This window comes from Takifugu flavidus, chromosome 2 (genome assembly GCF_003711565.1).
Source record: "Takifugu flavidus isolate HTHZ2018 chromosome 2, ASM371156v2, whole genome shotgun sequence".
NCBI classification, from domain to species: Eukaryota; Metazoa; Chordata; class Actinopteri; order Tetraodontiformes; family Tetraodontidae; genus Takifugu; species Takifugu flavidus.
In genome coordinates this window covers 1,523,820-1,541,033 of record NC_079521.1, presented here as the reverse complement: position 1 = coordinate 1,541,033, position 17,214 = coordinate 1,523,820, and the positions used below count along the sequence as shown (strand labels likewise).

Sequence of the window (17,214 nt, the reverse complement as noted above, 5' to 3'; positions counted from 1 at the left end):
AACATCTATATAAAAATGAACCACATGGCAGGCTGGAGGGATCTAATGGTCCTGGTTAATTGGGACTTTTCTCTACATATGTGCTCTGTTTCATGTTGTCTTTTTAAAAAAAAAAAGAAATATGATTTTTTTAAATTCTTTTCTTGATGCTTTTGTGTGCGAGAGACAGACTTGAGATATTAAAGGAAGGAAAAAAAGGGAACTTTTCTGTCGTTGGTTTGATACAAATGTTTATTTTTGATCCATTTTACAGCCAGAAAAAGAAAATGTGATGCGCTGAACACGTCTTCTGGAGAGAATTCCAGCAGCAAAATACGCTTTTATGCAAGATTGAGCAGCCTTTAGCGTGAAGTACCAACAGATGTTATTGTGAGAGCTTCGTAGTTAGCGACATAGGTACAGCAGGTATTATCTTTAGTTGTTGTTGGTTGACATCAGGTGACATCTCTCTTCTGTCAGCTTGTGTTGTGAAACAATATCAGCCCTAATTCATCCTCTCTCCCTCTCTTCTAGGCGGATACTTCAGCTTAGACTTAAATCTGGAGCCAGATGTAATGATGTGCTAAAACCACCAGTCACACAGCAGTGTGAGGGTGTCTGTGTGTGTGTGTGTGTGTGCAGTTGGGCAGATTTATCGAGGGAAATGTATCTATATTCTCCCAGAGCCACTGTGAGGCTGAGCTCTCCATCGCAGTGATAATTCGCAGTTGTTAAAGTGACACAGTGTTGGTCGGCTGGCCCGTGAAAGGAATGTGGGGTCCAGGCCGGACAATTAGAGCTCCATATTTCACGTGCACTCTGGAGGGAGGGATGGAAGGCGAAGGGCTGGAGGGTCAGAACAGACACGCACTCAGAGATCCACTCAGGGACAAACTGAACACACATTTGCAAATGCAGGCGTGCAAGGCGGTGCACTTTGGAGTAAGCAGACATAAGCAGATAACACATGGCTCACATTTACAAACAGCAAAACACTTTTCAGATATGTGCATAATACAAGCTAATTCAATTTCCTCTTGTGGCTCATTTCATGAGACGAATATGACTGATGGGGGAAAACAATGTGCATCGGGCTCCTCTGGATAATGTTTTACATCATTAACCATCACTTCCTCTGACACTGCCTCAATGTAATTTGATCTAATTGGACAACAGAGGAACAGTCACCCAGTACAGCCCATAATAAATGGAACCCATACAGGTACATCTCTCCTTAATACACTCAGAGAAAATGCACATTCTTAATATATTTATTGCCCATTTGGGTAAACTGTCGGCCAGCCAAGGCTAAGGTGTTAAAACATGAGTCAGTATGAGTCCTTTATGTTACCGTGAATAATTGTGGTAATTAATGACATGTGGGTGTTAACCGGAGCCATCTGATGGACCGCTGAGCCTGCAACCGGACCCGCCGGAGATCTGGGAACGTCGTTAAAACTCGGAAAATGCCACATTCTCATTTACATTTCATATGTGCAAAATGGATCTCTTTATGGTCCTATGAAATTCAGTTGAAGGGGGAGCTTCCAAACACACACACACACACCCACACCCACACACCACACACACACACACACACACACACACACACACACACACACACACACACACACACTTGCTAAGTGTCAGGGAACGTGGTCTTTTTAAGATGGCTGGATAATTAACCTCTTTCATCCTCTCTGGTGTTGTGCTGCGGCTGTACATTGTTGTTGTTGTTGTATGTGCATTATTCCTTTATCAGATACCTCAGAAACTAACTACAAATACTCATACTGTATTCAGATACACGCACACACACATACACACACGCTTGCCATGGATTTTCCTTTATTTGCTGTAATTGGAAAATAATTCAGGCGATATCAGTGGGAATCAATAAAGAATGAATGAAGGGAGAGGGTTCGTCATTAGAGGCAATAAAGAGGAGAGGTTATGATAAAGATGGCAACGTGGAGGCACAGAGGAGACAAGCATCAAGGATGCCGCTGCCGCTGCCGCTGCCGCTGCGCTCGCTGTGGGTTCGGGCGGGAGATATTTTTCACGTTGCAGAAATAGGAAAATGGTGAAATGATCAAAAAAGATCACTTTTAACCTCTTCATGTCCGCAGCCAGCAACACTGACGAACAAGGCTCTGCATCCTAATTCATTTAATTAATATTGCACATGCGGCATAAAGAACGTAAGACCCCTGTTTTACCCTGAGATCATTTTTTTAAAAAGGCCCATCGGATTCAGCCATTGCAACAGCTGGTGTCACCATCAATCATTCCGAGGGGTAATTATATGACACAACCACACTAAAACACCTTCAGTCCCTTAATAGGATCTGAGCCATGGAGACGCAACCCTAAGCTTCCATCCCAGCCCATACCACTCATCTAAAGGCCGTAAAGCTGCCAGAGGAAACAATACTGCCGCTCTTCTCATCGCTGAGGTTAATGGCAAATGGGACTGTGGCTGCCGGTGATATTGTTGGATAAATGATTATTGATCAGGTAAAGGTTGAGCTAATCATTAGGCTCCTCTCCGTCACGTCTCTCTGAGGAGTTCTCCGACGATCAGGATTCCTCCGTATGATCGGATCTGATGGCTGCACGGATCAGCACGAGAGGTGTGAGAGGCTGGGGGAGGACGTGGAGGCTGGAGATGAACTCATCGTTTGGGAAAGTGGCTTGAGCTGTTGAACCGCATCAATAATACAGCGACAAAATTCAGGACCAAGTGTGTTTTAATACAAGACAAGATGAGAGTTTAGAACATACGCAGCAGTGTCAAGTGTTTTATGTTTGACTGGACGTTATTTAACAGTGAAAATTGCTTTTATGTAGAAATGGGTCCACTGAGCTCCCGCAGAATTATTGTTATTGTTGCTTCAGTTATTCGGCTAAAGGTCTTCGGACACGTTCTATCCACTTTTCAGACATCCGGTGTATCCCCCAATTTAGTCCACAAACAGCTGCAAATAATTTGATCAACATTTCACCTATTTGTTAATTAAATTCTATTTTTAGAAGGAATGAATTAAAATGCTTATTTCTTTTCTTGCGACGACATGACGTGTGTGTGTGTGTGTGTGTGTGTGTGTGTGTGTGTGTACAGGCGTGTATGCGGGACATAAATCCATGTTCAAATTCATCATGGGATGTCCTCTGGGATGTTGTCACTAGCAGCAGGCTTGGATTCCAGTGTTTTATAAGGAACGGCGCGCAGGAGTAAAACACTTCACACACACACACACACACACACACAAGAGGAAAAACAGCCAACGTGAAACATCCGCTCTGAAACCAAGACATGGTGACAAGGAAATGCCTCAGTCCTAACGGCTCTATTTATTGAGTCGTCGTTAATATTCCTGGCAGTGGGACTTTAACCGAGCCCAGGCCGGAGCGTACATCTGCAGCCAATCAGTGCAGCAGAAAAACTCCTTCTCTCCTCCATTTATTCAACAAGCCCGGCATTGGGAAACACAATGTTTATTTGAAGTAATACTTTACTTTGAACTACTGCATGGCAATATGCAAGCATTTCCACTGCAGCGTGGAGAATTTGTTCTGCAGATTAATGAAGAGCTGTTTTTTTTTTTCTGACCTCTTTCTTTGTTACAATAACCACGAAGTGTCTGTTTGAATGTAAAACACACAATAGTGTTTCCTGTAGTTTTATCATACGCGACACATGTTATTAATTTACTCATTTATGACCCGAGGCTCCTCACGGGCCTGGGTTTTATTATTACAGCTCAATGTTCTGTAGAATTCTTCAAACAATTATCTCTTTATCTGAAGACATTGGAGTCACCACGCAGCTCCAATTCAGATTTCAGGTTTCGGGCAAATTCTCGGAAGATTTACAACATTTTTCCCGTAGATGTGGCACAATTTGGTGCGTTTTTCTACAATAAATCAAACACTTTGAATGTTAAACAGGGACTTTATTGACGTTTCTGTTGTGACTTACTCACAGGATATCACAGAACCTTTTGTTCAGTGGCGTCGTGTCTCAACATCCTGGATTTTCCAGAAATGTGAAGCAACGGACTGATCAGGATCATTTCTTGTTCTTGTTTACACGGTTGCCGCTGAGGTTCAGCCTGGGTCTCGCAGAAGCATCCATGTAAATACAGACACAAACTGGCCAAAATCACACCAAAATCACTCCAGAAATACTGTTGAAGTTTATCCTGAATTGAGCCAAACACGTAGAAAATCCCTCCATTTTTAATTTGATCGTCTTATGAGAGAAGATCACACACTCTCCTTTAAAAAAAACCCAAAAAAAAAAACACCACTTGCAAATATGTGTGTGTCTGCACGCGTGTGTAACTAAATAAAAAAATAAAAGCAGTAGTTACAGTAGCTGACTGTTTCTCTGCTAATCTGTTTTGGTGCCTTTAGTTTGATCTACTAGATTCACTTTTTCTGTGCCGTAGTTTTATTTGGGGCTGTTTCTTCTGCGTCTGCATAAAAAGTTTTACATTTTTAATTCACACAGTCTGTGAACTGTATAAATACTGTAGTGTGTGTGTGTGTGTGTGTGTGTGTGTGTGTGTGTGTGTGTGTGTAGGAGAGGACACATGGTCTCTGTTTGTGCTGCTCTGTCAGCCAAATACTGTAGTTGTTTAAATACGGAACTATGAGGCCTAAAATGTCAACAAGTTAAGAAACAACTGTATAAATGAGTTTTGTCTTTGTCCAGTTCAGATTCATTGACAGAATAATGATCTAATGAGGCCAAACGCAACTGTGAGACTGTTTTGCAGAATAACTCTCACACACACTTTCTATTTTCTCACACTCACACAATCAACTTTTAGTTTCCCATGAAATACAAAGATAAAATTAAAAAAAAACAACAAACAAACAAAGCTCCATCCGTGTTTAACGTGTCAGTCTTTTAATCTGTCTATGTGTGTTTGGAAAAATTACCCAGTATGCAATTCCGTTTATTTTATTTTCACCTCTAATTCAATTTTTAGCAGGATGCAGAATGTATCTTAATTAGTTAAAAATGAACCGTGAGCTGTTGTTGAGATTTATACCATAGTTCTCAGCGATTAAACGGGCACCACAGTGACGCCTTCAGGACAGAACGATGGACATTATGAGTCTGTTTCTCTGGGGTCCAGCTCGGAGGTGAAAGCCCTCATCTGCTCCTGTCAAACGCTCTTCTTCTCTTCACGTTCTTCTTAATATCTCAACATCATCCCTCCCTCCCTCCCTCCTTCCCCCACCCTCTGAGGTCTATTCTGCCTTCCTGCCCCTGCCGCCTCTCATTTAAATATTTCATCCAGTTGTCTTGCGGCTTCTGCGGCGTGCCAAGTGTCATCTAGATCCGAGGACCCGACACTAAAGTGGAGCATGGAAGGCCTTTTTAGTGTCTGTGTGCTAGCAGACGGGAGGCTAAAAGCGAAGGGTTGGGAGACGCCGCTCGACCAGGCTCTCAGGCATCAGCCGGTGATTGGAAGTGAAAAGGTGGAGAAGACATGGAGTGATAACTAATGTACTTCCTGTGTACCTCCCCTACTCTGCTGTCACCCCCTCCACACACACACACACACACACACACACACACAACGACACACACACAACGACACACACACAGCACAATCTTTCAGCGTAAAAGGTAAAAATGAATGTGTGAAGCATCGTTTATGTGTGTGTGTGTTTGGATGTGTGATGTTAGGAATCTGTGTGTGAATGTGAACACAATAGCACTCGATGAAGAGATTTGCGCGTGCACGTAGGTGTGTGTGTGTGTGTGTGTGTGCCACGAAGTGATGGTGATGCGAGTGTAGATGAGCGCAGGGTGACGGGGACAGCTGGAGGAACGAGGGAGGAGAGATGAGTGAAAAGTCCACTTAGGAAAGAGTGATGCGTTCGCTCTGCATTAAGCGTTTTGTGCACGTGCGCGTGTGCGCGCGTGCGTGATTGCAGACGGTGTCATACCTGGGAGGACGTGCTCCGGCGGCACCGCATCATTACCGACGCTTCTCCAGCATTAACATGCGGAAGAAAGATGAGCGACGAGACTGGAGGCACCATGTGTCCAAACATGGCTGCTGCTACACACAGTCAAAGCTGTGGAAACACAACCACAAACACGATTTGCCTTTTAACACCCCCCCCCCCCACACACACACACACACACACACACAATGGTCAGGTAGTTCAACACCTCGCCCTGACAAGAACAACGAACCTGCCTCTAGATAAGCTGATACAGGCAGTGACGGGCTGAAATTACTGATTTATAAATGAAGACGGGGAAAAATGTGTTGGTTTTTAAAACAAAAGTAGAATTTGTTCCTGCATTCCCTGAGATTTAGGCACCGTCACAGCTGGAGGTAGAAGGCGGGGCTAGCAACTGCGTTATTAAGGCAAATAAAGACATGAGCACCACAATGGGATCTGGGATACCCACAATCATACCTCCTCCTTTCTTGTCCTTCCTGGTTGATAACCACTGATCATGACTGGGAGCTTGTGCTGGGCTCTGCAGCCTAGTCCACTTGTACAGAAAGTCCGGCCCAGAATGAGCAATCTGCTGGCTCTCCCAGCACAGGGTCAGGGGCCCACAGGAGCCTGCAGGGGACCAGGTGACAAGAATACCAAAATAAAATATTTAATATTGGAAATAAGAAAGAAAAAAAACACTGTGACATGCATATCTGCTCTTTGAGTGTTTTTCAAAGTGACGCAAGAAACAGAAAAAACATTAAACGGAGAGAATTTCTACAGTGGTAATGACACATAAACCAGTCCGAAAATAACAGGACGACGATCCGACAGAGGTCAAATCTAAATACCAGTAATGACATCAAAGTTGCCATAACTCAGATATCCAACAAGTGATCATTAATCCTGTGCTTAAGAGAAATATTCCTGCTCCTTCACACACACACGTTCAGGAACACACACAGCGCGACCGACCCGCCTCTTTATGATCTCTCTGTTCTGCTCGCACGGCTGCTCACTCACCCCTCCAACATTTGCTTGACCTTTAACCTCTGCTCCATCCCCTCAGGAGAAAGGCCCTGCCCTCGGTGGCACCTTTGCATAGGTAAAAGCCCACACACGCACGCGCGCACGCACGCACACACAACTAGCTCCAGACGCAGATGAATCCGTGTTTGGATTTAGCCATGTGGGTCAACTCAAATCAAACTTGTGCTCATCCACAGCAAGAGATAAAAGGATATATCACCTCCTCAATCCCTAAAACCAGTGGACACGTGCACACACACACACACACACCACACACACACACACATATATACTTTATATACGTGTGTACAAAATATATTTATCATATACGAGGGGCACTGAGCTCCTGAGCCCTCAGCTTAGCACTTGATCCTCTCTGGGGGTGGTTGGTACTTCTGAGGCTAAACCATCGCAAACTCCAGAACCCCACACACACGCACGCACGCACACACACACACACACACACACACACACACATGCAGAGTGAGAGAGAGAGAGAGCAAAGCCTGTGAGGCCCGTTCATGGTGATCTGCTGGTCAGCATCTGTTTACTGTCAAGAATGCTGCTTCCTATTTTCACGACTATCACTCATCGCTTGCACCAAAGGGAATCTCACAGTTAGCGTTGTGGGGGACACATCAAGAACATTACATCAGTAAACAGTCCTCGGTGACACCAAATGTCCTACAGCTAGCTTACCTAGCTCTCCGCAGAAAGATGGAGATCATTTGAGCACGCTGACCCCTCCGCTGGCCTTCTCTGCTGTTGGCCAATCTGTCAGGTGCTTCAGCGCGGCGGCTAAGCCAAATTCGGACAGACGTGCAGCAGACAGAGATGCCAACTCAGCTAGCATCTCCAGGGGGCCCCGGGGCTCCTGACCGCCTGTTTATAGCAGACAAATCATGACCCCGACAACATCCTTTTAACGCAATATCGGGAGCTCATGCTGAGGTAGACGAAGGAGGTCAAACTGTCCTGACACGAGGTGTCTGTATTATTATTATTATTATTATTATTATTATTATTATTATTATTATTATTATTATTATTATTATTATTAGATGGAATCAAACTGAGCTTATATTGCCGAGGTGTTCTGTGTTGTGTTTTCCTTCCCTCCTCTGACCTGTAATGACTGCAGTGTTTTCTGTTTTCGTATGTTCAGGAGAAACTATTGAAAGTTCATGTGATCCAACCCGTGTAATGTAAATATAAATATATACACGTATCAACTGTCAAGCAACCAATCTGTTTCATAAGAAGCAGACTTCAGATATTACAGGAACCGCTCGCAACGCTGTGTTGAAACTTCAGCTGTCACAGCGCGGCTCTAAGGTCACATCCATCCCCATCTGCAACAAGTCAGCATTAAAATCAAAACCAAAATGCACAGGATACATAATAGGGAGTAATATTCATTATTGTTGGCCCACTCTCATTTAAAAAAAAGGAAGTCACAGTGAATCAACAACAGCTGTGTGCACAGTTCTGGAGCTACATGTGCTAAAATGTCTGCACACCGCACACAAACTGGTGACTGACGGGTGTCCACCAGTAACAGAGAGTCACCAGTAACAGAGTCACCAGTAACAGAGAGTCACCAGTAACAGAGAGTCCACCAGTAACAGAGAGTCACCAGTAACAGAGAGTCCACCAGTACAGAGAGTCCACCAGTAACAGAGAGTCACCAGTAACAGAGTCACCAGTAACAGAGAGTCCACCAGTAACAGAGTCACCAGTAACAGAGTCACCAGTAACAGAGAGTCCACAGTAACAGAGTCACCAGTAACAGAGTCACCAGTAACAGAGAGTCCACCAGTAACAGAGTCCACCAGTAACAGAGAGTCCACCAGTAACAGAGAGTCACCAGTAACAGAGAGTCCACCAGTAACAGAGTCACCAGTAACAGAGAGTCCACCAGTAACAGAGAGTCCACCAGTAACAGAGTCACCAGTAACAGAGAGTCCACCAGTAACAGAGAGTCCACCAGTAACAGAGAGTCCACCAGTACCAGAGAGTCACCAGTAACAGAGTCCACCAGTAACAGAGTCCACCAGTACCAGAGAGTCCACCAGTACCAGTGTGTCCACCAGTACCAGAGAGTCCACCAGTACCAGTGTGTGTAGCTGATCTGGGCCCAGCCCCGCCCAGTAACGTGGATCCTTGGGACAGGAACCACCAGTCTGAGGTGGAGCGCTGCCTGTTTGTTCTGATGGTCTCACAGCTGATAAACAGCCACGTTTTAACCTGATCTCCAGAGTTTAATGAATAAAGGACGATATTTCCCTTTATTAAATTCTCTTTCCATTCTTGGTCATAGAAACAAACATTTTTAGGTGGTTTACATAGAAAAGCAGGATAAAATGGCCTCCTGGTTTCTACTTTTGAGCAGGTGAAGGAGGAAAATTCAAGTTGTGACGCAGAAACAAAAGGAGAAAACAAACTGATAAAAGCGAACGTGTGTGAAATTCATGAACGGAATGTCGGGGTTTTATTTCGGAATCAGATTAAAATGTCGTGATTTTTTATCAAATCAAACACGAAGTGCAGGTTCCCTCACATATCCACGGATATATGCTTCTCCTGGACTCTTAGACCTTCATCTTTCCTTCCTGGGGGGGGATCTGTGGGAATCCAACAATCTTTATCCTGATTTCACCTGCTGATTATTTCAGCTATTTATGATGTAAATTTAAGCTATTTATGATGTAAAAAAAAAAAAAAGTAGGAATGAGAGCGTTTCATTGAAATGAACAACGTTCAGCGTCGACGGCTCCTCACACACGCGGGCGTGCGTGAGAGGAGCGTCGCTGTAAAAACAAGGTTTTTGTTGTTTTATTGGGGGAGACAATTTGTGTCCTGGGTGAGAAACGTTGGACAGAAGACGTGAGGTGTTTCATGCATGAGCTCACAAGTTGAATTCAATGGTTTGGATTTTTGGAGCCATTGAAAAGGGTCATTTACATTTTTGGGGGGACGATGTAACTTCGTACATACAACCTGACTTTCCTTTCATTTCTAAGTATCAACCATAGTAACAAACACCGACAACAAGATGAAGAAAACAACACAGCTACTCACTTACAGCACGATCTAAGGTCCAACCCTGAACTGGAGAGTAAACAATCTTATTAACAGGAAAAATTACCTTTAAAATCCTTCCAACATGTAGCCTCAAATAAATGTGATAAAGAGAAACAGGTGTATGCATTTGGGGGCTTTTTTTGTTCAAAAAGGCATTTCCAGGAGTCTTGGTGGTCCCTGAACCTGACTTTGAGAGAGCACCATTTTCAAGCAGTGTAGCCAGTGAAGTACAGTAATGGAGTGTAGTGGCCTGAAGTGAAGCTATGAAGTCTTCCTAATGACTCTAACACATGTGTGTCTGGCTTTAAGCCTTCTCATTAACGTCACTGGACACTGTATACTGTGTGTGTGTGTGTGTGTGTGTGTGTGTGTGTGTGTGTGTGTGTGTGAGAGAGAGAGAGAGAGAGAGAGAGGGAGATACGCTGGTGTTTGCCAGTACAACAAGGATCTGGTGATCTCATCTCCGTTTAAGTCTGCTCTCCCTGTGGCTCTGAGTGTGCGCCCGAGTGTACACGTGTGTTTGTGCACATGCGTGCACACACGCTCTGACATACACACGTACACTTTATGTTGAGAGGGTGGAATCACATCGTGTTTTTTCTTTATTTTCAGAAGTAAATGTTCGGTGGATGTTTCAGTTTCATTTTCCTTAATTTGCAGACGTGTGCATGTGTGTGTGTGTGCGCACGTGTGTGTGTGTGTGTGTGTGTGTGCATGCGTGTGTGGTAAACAGGGTGGTTTACTCTGTGGAAGGAGGAATTTCCCCCAGCAGTCCCCATCAGTAATAGTGCCTGTAATGAGCTGCAGCTGTCAGCACACACACACACACACACACACACACACACAGATGCGCGCACGCACACACACACACACACTCAGAGGAGGAAGCAGTGACTCACTCAGCAGTGCGCCGTCACACAGTATGCCGATAAACAGTGTAACTCATCAGACGCCAGACACAAACATTTCCTCTGAAATACCTACTCAGGCTAAAAATATCGCTGTGTGACTTTACTTCATCGTTAGCAACGCGTCGTCGCACCCGACACACTTGTTACTTAACAATTACGCCAAATGGAAATGTTGATCTGTGTGGCTCTCCTCATTCATGGTGGAATTCTATAGATTATGAGTCCAACGTGACCCTCGACCTCGGTGACGTGGGTCATCTGAGGACTCATGGGGAACACTTAACAACTATAAATGACATTCACTGTAGGGAGACATGGGTTTAAACTCCAAAAGACCTAAACTGACACCCCTGCCATAAAAAGGATAAAAATAGAAGATTTTTAAATGTGTCCCTGGGTGCTGGTGTTGCTGGGTGGTTCTGGTGGTTCTTCCCGTTTTAATGAACAACAAAAGGAGTGAAAAGTGTGTTACATATTGACCAATGTGTCTCCTTCTGTTATATGACCAATAACCAGGGTGACAAAAGTTGGTTACAGCCACTTTAAAAGAGGGGGTTCCATAAAAAATGTTGGGAGGGAACACAGCAGAGTGTAATTTACAGACTCATTAGTAAAGATTCAGCTGGGACTATTAGAACCTTGGTAGCGCAGCCCAGCTAATCATCCCTTCCTTTCCCCTTTGAACGATGAACAGGAACCAAAAAAAAACGCACAACTTGTGTTTTGAGGTGGCGCCCTGTGACCTCTGCCATTGTTTTAAATCTCATTTCACTCTGACTTTGTAGATCAGACCTTAATTTTGAAGCGCGGGGCGCAGGACAGTGATGAATAGGCTACATCAAGCGGGGCTTAAATTACCCCTCTCCCTGGTGGCAACACTGACCGCAAGGAGAGGTGTGTGTGCACGTGTACCTGTGTGTGTGTGTGTGTCATGACCTAGTAACAGCAGACAGAGAAAGAAAGCGGACTGGTCAGCACTTGCCCTCTCAACCCTGTGAGCTTCACAGCAAGCTCAAGGAGGGGGGGTTCTTTCATTTTCCAGCACGTGCGCGGTGTTGTGCTAATGCTGCCTGCTGGAGAGTTTAGAAGAGGTTATTCCAGGGGTTTCTGAACCCCACCTCCTCTGCTTTCTTACCATGCAAATATTGCGTCTCCTGGGCAGACGGTCAAGAGTGGCGGCGGCTGAAGACGAGTTTGGGAGTTCGCCGGGATGTCGATAAAGCCTTAACGCTGCATAATAAAAGGGCCCCGGCTCAAACGGAGGTGGGAGAGCAGGAGACTTTGGCCGGCAGCCACAGGCAAGGCCTCAGGCGGAGAGGGAGAAAATCAAAGAGTGACAAAAAAAATCCAAGAGTGTGAGGAAAAGAAAAGAAAAAACCCAGAAATGATGCGGCTTTGTTGACCTGTCAAGAAGATTGGTCACTTTTTTATTAACAAGACACCTTAAGATGTGTAAATGCGTGTATTTTACAAGTTGGTCAGCTTATTATTGCTGCAGATTTTCCCAGATCAACATTATTTTAACACCGGGAATAATCCACTGATGCAGGTCTAATGGCGAGGTGATGTACAGACCGCATATCCATTTCTTTTTCCGCCTTTTCCTGCGTTTTTATTTCTTTTTTTATTTTCCCGAGTTGCTCTGCTGACTGTCCCTCCCTCCCTCCGGCTCTTTATCCAGTCTGCTAGAACCCAGTGTTCCGTGAAGCCGCTGCGCACTACGAAGCCTCTTCACGCCAGCGAGATCGTGGTAGCGGAAGAGAAAGAAGGAAAATGAGTAAATCGTAAAAGGAGTGAAGTGGTGGAGGTCAGGGACGAGCCACCGTGCATGTGTCCCGAGTACGGCCCGACCCAGCTCCCGGTGCTTTACAAAATAGACAAAACAACAACTAAAAAAGAGACAATAGAATTCGAAAAAGTGCTTTAGAAAAAAAGATGCATTTGAAATTGATGTGTGATACACATACAGGTGAAATACACTTTCCTCATCATCTGTGCATTTACTGATTTGTGTTATAAAATAAACCCAAAACTAGAGAAACTGGCGGAATGCTGCGTGCGCATTTTGGCGCGCGTCGTTTCCGCGCTTCGGTTGGGTCTCTGCGAAACTTCGGCTGGTTACAGCGGTGTGGTTGGTGCTGGTTATTGAAGAGGAGGGGGGGGGGGGGGGGGGCGAGCCGAACGACTTGGGATGGATGTTTTTCGCTGCGGTGGGAGCGCCGGGACTCTGCGATGCCCGCGGACACACTCTTGGAAAGCTGGTGCGTAAAAGCAGATGGGAGGTCCAGATCCACACGCACACACACGCAAACACATGCAGACGCTCTCTCTCTCTCTCTCACACACACACACACACACACACACCACACACACACACACACACACACATGCACGGACAAACAACCAATCTAGTTTATTGACCTTTATGCATAAAATAGTTTCCAAAGCCCCCGAACTGCTGCAGCGCACCGGGTTTCTGTCAACTGCTGGTTGGGATTTATACCAATAACTTGGTTATCAACTTGACCGTTGACATCATGAACTTGCTTATTAACGTCGCCTTTTTTCTCCCCACGTTAAATTTGAGTTGTGTGTTTATTTCCTCGTGAGTAACCCAGACTTGCGTGTCTCTGGGCGTCCGATGCATCCGGAGATCAGGTTGCTGGAGTTCTGCTTCACACGTTTAAGAGACTGATTTAAATCTTTTCATACTGGGGCTGTTATGGCTCTTTCAGAGACATTACGTGCTGCATTTCGCGCTGCACCAAACGCAAAATGCTTCAAATACACTTAGAAAATAATAAGAGTAAAACAACGAACCCGTAGAATTCGGTTTTGTCCGATTGGCCTGAGGGAAAATGACTTTTAATCTAATGAGAGCGCAGGTCCATTTGAACTTGGAACTCTGAATTTTCCTTCATTTTTGATCATTCATTTGTCTCACTGTGAGCATTTAACGCGGAACGCATCCAAACACATAAAAACTTTTTATTCTGTTTAGTATTTCTAGCATTTAAAATAAAGCAGAACTCCGCCGCGAATCACTTTAGCAACAAATGTCGATACTTAAGCGGCTGATTATTGGTTTAAACGTTAACAAGTGTATTAAATTAGCTGGGTGGTATTTTATTGTACCTTCGCCTCACACTGGTTTAATGCAGAAAATAAGTTTTAGTTGATCATTTAAAAAGGCAAGAAAACTCTGGCAACGTGTGCGGTTCTTTGCTGTGCACCTCTCTCTCTCCCTCTCTCTCTCTCTCTTCCGCACACACACACACACACACACACACACGAACAAACAACCAATCTAGTTTATTGACCTTTATGCATAAAATAGTTTCCAAAACCCCCGAACTGCTGCAGCGCACCGGGTTTCTGTCAACTGCTGGTTGGGATTTATACCAATAACTTGGTTATCAACTTGACCGTTGACATCATGAACTTGCTTATTAACGTCGCCTTTTTTCTCCCCACGTTAAATTTGAGTTGTGTGTTTATTTCCTCGTGAGTAACCCAGACTTGCGTGTCTCTGGGCGTCCGATGCATCCGGAGATCAGGTTGCTGGAGTTCTGCTTCACACGTTTAAGAGACTGATTTAAATCTTTTCATACTGGGGCTGTTATGGCTCTTTCAGAGACATTACGCGCTGCATTTCGCGCTGCACCAAACGCAAAATGCTTCAAATACACTTAATAATAAGAGTAAAACAACGAACCCGTAGAATTCGGTTTTGTCCGATTGGCCTGAGGGAAAATGACTTTTAATCTAATGAGAGCGCAGGTCCATTTGAACTTGGAACTCTGAATTTTCCTTCATTTTTGACCATTCATTTGTCTCACTGTGAGCATTTAACGCGGAACGCATCCAAACACATACAAACTTTTTATTCTGTTTAGTATTTCTAGCATTTATAATAAAGCAGAACTCCGCCGCGAATCACTTTAGCAACAAACGTCGATACTTAAGCGGCTGATTATTGGTTTAAACGTTAACAAGTGTATTAAATTAGCTGGGAGGTATTTTATGCTACCTTCGCCTCACACTGGTTTAATGCAGAAAATAAGTTTTAGTTGATCATTTAAAAAGGCAAGAAAACTCTGGCAACGTGTGCGGTTCTTTGCTGTGCACCTCTCTCTCCCTCTCTCTCTCTCTCTTCCGCACACACACACACACACACACCGTATCACTATAAATGGATTATAAATCTAAAAATAGATCGTCTAATAACGCATAAATTCTAAAATAAAATAAGTTTACTTCCAAACTTCCAATACACATGAAAGTAATAAACATTTTCTTATAAAACGTTTGTGAGTAAAAAGAAAATACGTCAGACAGTTGAAGCAAAACTTGAATTTGTGGCACAAAACAGGGAAGTCATGATTTTATCTTTATATCTGCCTCTCTCCTTGATCTTAATATTTGCGCCAGTTTGACCGTGTCGTGTTTTTCCTCCTCACACTGAAACACTCTTGGAATTTTCCTGTTCCATCAATTCATCGTTTTCATTTAATCACACACACACTTTAAACCACTTTCAAGCAAAATCAAGACAGAAACAGGATCGTGTTTGTTCAGATGCGATGCGTCCACTGCCGGAATAAATACAACGAACGTTACTGGCGCATTCTATTTTTATTATAGCGGTTTAAGAAAGGTTGGATTTAAAATGCAGGGGTCATTTTGAGTCTGACTCAAACCAAAATACAAGACTTAACTGGCTCAACAGCAAACACCTCTCACGCGTGATTCTTGTTCTGTTTTATCTATATTACCTTCTTATTTTCGTAATAATGCCACGGAAAACGCGCTGACCGCCACATGAAATGAGTCGGAACATCCCTTTAAACTATTTTCCAAAATACTAAAGTTAAGGAAAGTTCTTCCGACGTGCGTGTTTGATATTTGACGCGGTGACTGTGAGAGACTGATGCCTTGATAATCAAAATTCGGATGAATGAGAGACTCAAAGTTCTTCTCGGAGGAGCGGAGGCGGACGCGCCGGTCGAGGCGCCCTCTGGAAAACGGACTGTGTCAATCAAAGCGAGAGGAAAGCTCCCCGTCGCCCGTGAGCGCGCGCGGGCCAGGCGTGCGCTTGCGTGCGGGATTGAGTGCGATGTTTGAGTGCGCACCGGCGGGTGGGAGGGGGTATTGCGTCGCCAGGAATGCGCGCGCGGCAGCTGCGTGTGTGTCTGTGTGTGTGTGACACTGATGGATGCGCCAATGGAAAGACGGACAGATGCTTGGGCGGATCTAACGGCATGCAGCGGTGGAGCGCCTCACACATTTGCGGCGAGATTAGGGCGAAAACATCTTCGATCCGCGGACGCCAACCGATCAGCCAGATCCTTCAGCGAGCCCGGGGAACGGAGGGGAAACGAGCTACCTCGCGGTTCAAGTCGCGGAGCAGGAAGGAAAGAGGGGCTGCGGAGTTCCGATTCCCAGCGGATCCGCCGAAGGGAGCCGTTTCTCCGGCTGGAGCGTCGAGGCGCAGCGGCACCACATCTGGCGCACGAGAAGACAGAGGGAGCGAGCACGGCGGCTTTGGGGGACTCACCTTGACTGCTCTCCGTGGTTTTTTTACCCTGGCTCTCCTTTGTTCATACCGTAGCTTTAGCTTCAGATCGCCTATAAAAAAGCAGATGATTAAAAAAAATAATAATAACTTTAACCAACTCGAAAACTTTTTTCCGCGCTGCGAGGTGAAGTGTCGGAAAGCGCAGCAGCCCCCACAGTAAGTAAAATAAAACGATGCAAGCGATGGGGATCCGAGCTTACCTGTGAGGGGAAAAAAAGAACTTCATTCCAAAAAGGGACTTGCTTTGCTGAAGGTTTACGCTTCTCCAGCACTCGGCGCAGCGCACCGCTGGCACATCTGCTTCTCTGCGTGGCCGATCGCTTCAGTAGCTCCGATCAGGCCACGCAAAGGCATAAAGAGCTGGGGAAGTGCCACCAGCGGCCAGCAAAGTGTTTGACAGTGGGCGCCTGAGCTCGGCTGATCGTGCGCTCCAGTCAGCCCGCGCGCATGGGAGCAGCCTGAGCCCGTCTCCTCCCTCGCCTCCGCCTCCTCCTCCTCGCGTACATTATTACAACAAGGGGGACCCAATCAAGCACGTATCTCGTCGATTCACGCACCCACCGGAGGAAACACACGCTCCAGCACGCGCCCACACGCGCGCACAGACGCTGACTGTGTGACTTGCCCCTCAGCGGAATTTTTTTTTTAGAGCGC

The 17,214-nt window shown here is 45.2% G+C and overlaps 1 long non-coding RNA gene across 1 annotated transcript; it reads right to left on the bottom strand.

Moving 5' to 3' along the window:
• Window positions 1–203: 203 nt before the first annotated feature.
• LOC130521777 (uncharacterized) lies at window positions 204–16,896 on the bottom strand. Its single transcript, XR_008949444.1, has 5 exons — window positions 16,761–16,896; window positions 16,540–16,610; window positions 6,433–6,585; window positions 5,950–6,112; window positions 204–825 (listed from the first exon to the last, which is right to left on the bottom strand). It is a non-coding gene; the product is annotated as an uncharacterized LOC130521777 (long non-coding RNA).
• Between the last annotated feature and the right edge of the window lie 318 nt (window positions 16,897–17,214).